General features: G+C 26.2%; 3 non-coding genes across 3 annotated transcripts in view; all 3 read left to right on the top strand.

The window, feature by feature from the left end:
- Window positions 1–3,661: 3,661 nt before the first annotated feature.
- Window positions 3,662–5,651, top strand: LOC138858826 (small subunit ribosomal RNA). The gene has a single exon (XR_011397852.1). It is a non-coding gene; the product is annotated as a small subunit ribosomal RNA (ribosomal RNA).
- A 623-nt stretch (window positions 5,652–6,274) lies between these two features.
- Window positions 6,275–6,453, top strand: LOC138858816 (5.8S ribosomal RNA). The gene has a single exon (XR_011397844.1). It is a non-coding gene; the product is annotated as a 5.8S ribosomal RNA (ribosomal RNA).
- A 502-nt stretch (window positions 6,454–6,955) lies between these two features.
- Window positions 6,956–7,500, top strand: part of LOC138858819 (large subunit ribosomal RNA) — a 3,977-nt gene continuing 3,432 nt past the window's right edge. Inside the window, exon 1 of the ribosomal RNA XR_011397847.1 lies at window positions 6,956–7,500. This exon is cut by the window's right edge and continues 3,432 nt beyond it. This is a non-coding gene — a ribosomal RNA (large subunit ribosomal RNA).

Below are 7,500 nucleotides of genomic sequence, written 5' to 3'. Positions count from 1 at the left end.
ATATAAGTATTAAATGTATAAAGTCTATGAAGTAATAAATTTTCATATAAGTATTAATTGTATAAAGTCTATGAAGTAATAAATTTTCATATAAGTATTAATTGTATAAAGTCTATGAAGTAATAAATTTTCATATAAGTATTAATTGTATAAAGTCTATGAAGTAATAAATTTTCATATAAGTATTAATTGTATAAAGTCTATGAAGTAATAAATTTTCATATAAGTATTAATTGTATAAAGTCTATGAAGTAATAAATTTTCATATAAGTATTAATTGTATAAAGTCTATGAAGTAATAAATTTTCATATAAGTATTAATTGTATAAAGTCTATGAAGTAATAAATTTTCATATAAGTATTAATTGTATAAAGTCTATGAAGTAATAAATTTTCATATAAGTATTAATTGTATAAAGTCTATGAAGTAATAAATTTTCATATAAGTATTAATTGTATAAAGTCTATGAAGTAATAAATTTTCATATAAGTATTAATTGTATAAAGTCTATGAAATAATAAATTTTCATATAAGTATTAATTGTATAAAGTCTATGAAGTAATAAATTTTCATATAAGTATTAATTGTATAAAGTCTATGAAGTAATAAATTTTCATATAAGTATTAATTGTATAAAGTCTATGAAGTAATAAATTTTCATATAAGTATTAATTGTATAAAGTCTATGAAGTAATAAATTTTCATATAAGTAGTAAATATATAAAATCTATGAAGTAATAAATTTTCATATAAGTATTAAATGTATAAAGTCTATGAAGTAAAATATAAAGTCTATGAAGTAATAAATTTTTATATAAGTATAAAAAATATAAAGTCTATGAAGTAATGAATTTTCATATAAGTATTAAATGTATAAAGTCTATGAAGTAATAAATTTTCATATAAGTATTAATTGTATAAAGTCTATGAAGTAATAAATTTTCATATAAGTATTAATTGTATAAAGTCTATGAAGTAATAAATTTTCATATAAGTATTAATTGTATAAAGTCTATGAAGTAATAAATTTTCATATAAGTATTAATTGTATAAAGTCTATGAAGTAATAAATTTTCATATAAGTAGTAAATATATAAAGTCTATGAAGTAATAAATTTTCATATGAGTATTAAATGTATAAAGTCTATGAAGTAATAAATTTTCATATAAGTATTAATTGTATAAAGTCTATGAAGTAATAAATTTTCATATAAGTATTAATTGTATAAAGTCTATGAAGTAATAAATTTTCATATAAGTACTAAATGTATAAAGTCTATGAAGTAATAAATTTTCATATAAGTAGTAAATATATAAAATCTATGAAGTAATAAATTTTCATATAAGTATTAAATGTATAAAGTCTATGAAGTAAAATATAAAGTCTATGAAGTAATAAATTTTTATATAAGTATAAAAAATATAAAGTCTATGAAGTAATGAATTTTCATATAAGTATTAAATGTATAAAGTCTATGAAGTAATAAATTTTCATATAAGTATTAATTGTATAAAGTCTATGAAGTAATAAATTTTCATATAAGTATTAATTGTATAAAGTCTATGAAGTAATAAATTTTCATATAAGTATTAATTGTATAAAGTCTATGAAGTAATAAATTTTCATATAAGTATTAATTGTATAAAGTCTATGAAGTAATAAATTTTCATATAAGTAGTAAATATATAAAGTCTATGAAGTAATAAATTTTCATATGAGTATTAAATGTATAAAGTCTATGAAGTAAAATATAAAGTCTATGAAGTAATAAATTTTTATATAAGTATAAAAAATATAAAGTCTATGAAGTAATGAATTTTCATATAAGTATTAAATGTATAAAGTCTATGAAGTAATAAATTTTCATATAAGTATTAAATGTATAAAGTCTATGAAGTAATAAATTTTCATATAAGTATTAAATATGAAGTCATACAAGTTAAAAATTTAAAAAAAAAATCGATTGTAAAAATACTTTTGATGTTATTAGTTGTATTATGACCATGACGATATTTGAAAATGATATAAATTACCCACGTATATATGAGTTTTTAAATTTTAAATAGGTTAAAAGAATTTTTCCATATATTTTCGGGTTGGTAACGTCAACATGGGAGAGAACATTTATAACAAATTTGCACAAATCTGCTCAAATTGACATATACTGAAATAGTACTTATATGAAAATTTATTACTTCATAGACTTTATACATTTAGTACTTATATGAAAATTTTTTACTGCTAGGAAATGTATTATACTTTTATATATTTGAATTCATTATGTTAGTTTATTAGTAAGAAATTGTTTTTAAATACTTATAAGTATGAATATTACTATACTTATATGATTTATGTATTTAGTACTTGTATGAAAATTTTCATACTTGTATGACTTTATTTACTTAGTATTTATATGGAAATATTTTTTACTTTATATGTATTTTTAAGTAAATATGAAAATGAAAGTTGATTTTGTGTGCCTTTTTATTCCTGGTTTTTATACAGTTAGTTTAAATAGAAATAGATTTTGTTTTATACAAAACTCTATATTCTGTACTAACATATTGTATATAATGAGCGTTTTTTATTCCTGGTTTTTATACAGTTAGTTTAAATAGAAATAGATTTTGTTTTATACAAAACTCTATATTCTGTACTAACATATTGTATATAATAGCGTTTTTTATTCCTGGTTTTTATACAGTTAGTTTAAATAGAAATAGATTTTGTTTTATACAAAATTCTATATTCTGTACTAACATATTGTATATAATGAGCGTTTTTTATTCCTGGTTTTTATACAGTTAGTTTAAATAGAAATAGATTTTGTTTTATACAAAACTCTATATTCTGTACTAACATATTGTATATAATGAGCGTTTTTTATTCCTGGTTTTTATACAGTTAGTTTAAATAGAAATAGATTTTGTTTTATACAAAACTCTATATTCTGTACTAACATATTGTATATAATGAGCGTTTTTTATTCCTGGTTTCCTACAGTTAGTTTAAATAGAAATAGATTTTGTTTTATACAAAAACATAAAAAATCTATTATTCTATACTAACATATTGTAGAAATAAATATTAAACAATATTTTAGTTTTATTTGTGAGCTATTCTAATATTTACTCATAAAATATATGTGTAAAAGGATGGTTTTTAAATAAAATAAAATATTAATGTGTTGCACCCGAAAATACTTTTTATCATATATTTATTATTGAAATAAATATAATAGAATTTGAAATTATTAATTTCAAATCAAGAAAAAAATGTATATACTCTTAAAAAAAGGTATATATATTACTATATGCATTGAAATAAAGTAAAATGTATAGAATGATATTATTTGAAAATTTTGCCAATATAAGAAGAAATATCGTTCTTACATAATAATTAAATAATAATATGTATAGAGAACGAAAATTCTTTTCACGATACCAAAACAAAAATTAAAAAAATCCATTACAAAATCACACAATAGAAATGAAATATAATGAAAAAAAATATAATAAAGAAAGAAACATAGAAAAATTGTTGTGTATATTGTAAATGTTTTTATGTTTTGTGTATTTGTGTATAATTTTCAAATAAGAAAATATCATTTTAAACTTTTATATAATATAAAAAATTTATATAAAAAAGAAATATATATTATTCTGGTTGATCCTGCCAGTAGTTATATGCTTGTCTCAAAGATTAAGCCATGCATGTCTAAGTACAAACAAATTAAAAGTGAAACCGCAAAAGGCTCATTATATCAGTTATGGTTCCATAGATCGTTAACAGTTACTTGGATAACTGTGGTAATTCTAGAGCTAATACATGCAAAATAAACACGGACCTTTTGGAACGTGTGCTTTTATTAGGCTAAAACCAAGCGATTATTCGATCGTTATATTGGTTGAACTCTAGATAACTTGCAGATCGTATGGTCTCGTACCGACGACAGATCTTTCAAATGTCTGCCCTATCAACTTTTGATGGTAGTATCTAGGACTACCATGGTTGCAACGGGTAACGGGGAATCAGGGTTCGATTCCGGAGAGGGAGCCTGAGAAACGGCTACCACATCTAAGGAAGGCAGCAGGCGCGTAAATTACCCACTCCCAGTTCGGGGAGGTAGTGACGAAAAATAACAATACAGGACTCATATCCGAGGCCCTGTAATTGGAATGAGTACACTTTAAATCCTTTAACAAGGACCTATTGGAGGGCAAGTCTGGTGCCAGCAGCCGCGGTAATTCCAGCTCCAATAGCGTATATTAAAGTTGTTGCGGTTAAAACGTTCGTAGTTGAATTTGTGCTTCATACGGGTAGTACAACTATAATTGTGGTATGTACATTACCTTATGTATGTAAGCGTATTACCGGTGGAGTTCTTATATATAATTAATACAATGTATTTTTTATATATTCCTCCTATTTAAACCTGCTTCAGTGCTCTTCATCGAGTGTTGTTGTGGGCCGGTACAATTACTTTGAACAAATTAGAGTGCTTAAAGCAGGCTCCAAATGCCTGAATATTTTGTGCATGGAATAATGAAATAAGACCTCTGTTCTACTTTCATTGGTTTTTAGATCAAGAGGTAATGATTAATAGAAGCAGTTTGGGGGCATTAGTATTACGACGCGAGAGGTGAAATTCTTGGACCGTCGTAAGACTAACTTAAGCGAAAGCATTTGCCAAAGATGTTTTCATTAATCAAGAACGAAAGTTAGAGGTTCGAAGGCGATCAGATACCGCCCTAGTTCTAACCATAAACGATGCCAGCTAGCAATTGGGTGTAGCTACTACTATGGCTCTCTCAGTCGCTTCCCGGGAAACCAAAGCTTTTGGGCTCCGGGGGAAGTATGGTTGCAAAGCTGAAACTTAAAGGAATTGACGGAAGGGCACCACCAGGAGTGGAGCCTGCGGCTTAATTTGACTCAACACGGGAAAACTTACCAGGTCCGAACATAAGCGTGTAAGACAGATTGATAGCTCTTTCTCGAATCTATGGGTGGTGGTGCATGGCCGTTCTTAGTTCGTGGAGTGATTTGTCTGGTTAATTCCGATAACGAACGAGACTCAAATATATTAAATAGATGCTTTCAGGATTATGGTGTTGAAGCTTATATAGCCTTCATTCATGCGTTCATCTTGAATGTACAAGTGTTTGAATGTGTTTATATAAGTGGAGTCGTACCTGTTGGTTTGTCCCATTATAAGGACACTAGCTTCTTAAATGGACAAATTGCGTCTAGCAGTAACGAGATTGAGCAATAACAGGTCTGTGATGCCCTTAGATGTCCTGGGCTGCACGCGCGCTACAATGAAAGTATCAACGTGTATTTCCTAGACCGAGAGGTCCGGGTAAACCGCTGAACCACTTTCATGCTTGGGATTGTGAACTGAAACTGTTCACATGAACTTGGAATTCCCAGTAAGTGTGAGTCATTAACTCGCATTGATTACGTCCCTGCCCTTTGTACACACCGCCCGTCGCTACTACCGATTGAATTATTTAGTGAGGTCTCCGGACGTGATCACTGTGACGCCTTGTGTTTCACGGTTGTTTCGCAAAAGTTGACCGAACTTGATTATTTAGAGGAAGTAAAAGTCGTAACAAGGTTTCCGTAGGTGAACCTGCGGAAGGATCATTATTGTGTTCCTATCCGAAAAGAAAAAAAAATAATTATATAAAAACAAAATAAAAAAAAAGAATAAAAAAGAAAAAAAAGTTTTCTTTTTGTTCTTTTCATTCAAAATGTTTTGAATTATACAATGTTTTGAATGTTTTTCTGTTTTTTTTTTTTTTTAACTCCTTGTAATGCATTATGACAATATATATTATATTGTGAACTTCGCATACATTGTATTTGAACGCAATAAAAAAACCTTTAAACATATAGCTGTACTTATTATTTATATAGAAAATAATATTTAATTGTGATATTTATATAAAATATTATAAATGATAAGTTAACTTGTTCACATTAACGTGTGTAATACCTTTTTTTTATGGTATTTTCTATTTGTGATTAAAAACATGTTGAAAAATTTAAAAAAAGAAAACGCACAAATAGAGAAGAAAATAATATATAAAAGGTATTACTGTTTTTGTTGACCTAAGACATGCGCAGCTGCAAATGTTTGGGTTTAAAATTACAATTTATTGAAAGATGTTTTAAACTTATGTATTAAAAATTTATTATTGATTAATTATTAATACTTTCAATAAATTAAAATTCTTTGACTTTGAATTAAAAAAATACAAAAAAATTATCACTCTAAGCGGTGGATCACTCGGCTCATGGGTCGATGAAGAACGCAGCAAACTGTGCGTCATCGTGTGAACTGCAGGACACATGAACATCGACATTTTGAACGCATATTGCGGTCCATGCTGTTATGTACTTTAATTAATTTTAAAGTGCTGCTTGGACTACATATGGTTGAGGGTTGTAAGACTATGCTAAATTAGTTGCTTATTCTTTTAGTCAATTAATAGAATTTAAGCATATGGCATATTATTGGATTGTATTTTTCAATCCATAATATTAATAGCATAAAAAGAAATATAGAAAATATATTCTTGAATACCTCATATTTGAACGAAAATTTATGATAAATGAGAATCTTAGTATTCCCATAAAAGAAAAAATTTTCAACATTATTTAAATTATATTAAATAATACATAAGAGGAATGTCTAGCATAAAATAAATTTTTATTCTAGAATTAATTCACTCTATTGTATTGAGAAAAATTTATAATAAAAAAAAATATATAATATGTGGAGGAATAATGTTGTTAATTTTATTAATTATTATATTATGAATGTTAAAAAGGGATGAAAAGATTGAATAATATTGAGTAATCAAGATATAAAAATATATTTCTTTAAAATAGCAAATAGCAAAAAAATTAAATAAAAATAAACAAATCAATCTAAAATATATTTTATACAACCTCAACTCATATGGGACTACCCCCTGAATTTAAGCATATTAATGAGGGGAGGAAAAGAAACTAACAAGGATTTTCTTAGTAGCGGCGAGCGAAAAGAAAATAGTTCAGCACTAAGTCACTTTGTCTATATGGCAAATGTGAGATGCAGTGTATGGAATATCTTAATATCTAGTATGAGAAATTAACGATTTAAGTCCTTCTTAAATGAGGCCATTTACCCATAGAGGGTGCCAGGCCCGTATAACGTTAATGATTACTAGAAAGATATTTCCAAAGAGTCGTGTTGCTTGATAGTGCAGCACTAAGTGGGTGGTAAACTCCATCTAAAACTAAATATAACCATGAGACCGATAGTAAACAAGTACCGTGAGGGAAAGTTGAAAAGAACTCTGAATAGAGAGTTAAATAGTACGTGAAACTGCTTAGAGGTTAAGCCCGATGAACCTGAATATCCATTATGAAAAATTCATCATTATAACTGTAGTATTTAATTTTAAATATTATAGTAATAGTGTGCATTTTTTTCATATAAGGACATTGT

This window comes from Bactrocera oleae, unplaced genomic scaffold (genome assembly GCF_042242935.1).
Source record: "Bactrocera oleae isolate idBacOlea1 unplaced genomic scaffold, idBacOlea1 ctg00000020.1, whole genome shotgun sequence".
In the NCBI taxonomy this organism is placed as follows: Eukaryota; Metazoa; Arthropoda; class Insecta; order Diptera; family Tephritidae; genus Bactrocera; species Bactrocera oleae.
Note: the sequence above shows the minus strand (reverse complement) of the source record. Positions and strands in the feature narration are given on the sequence as shown.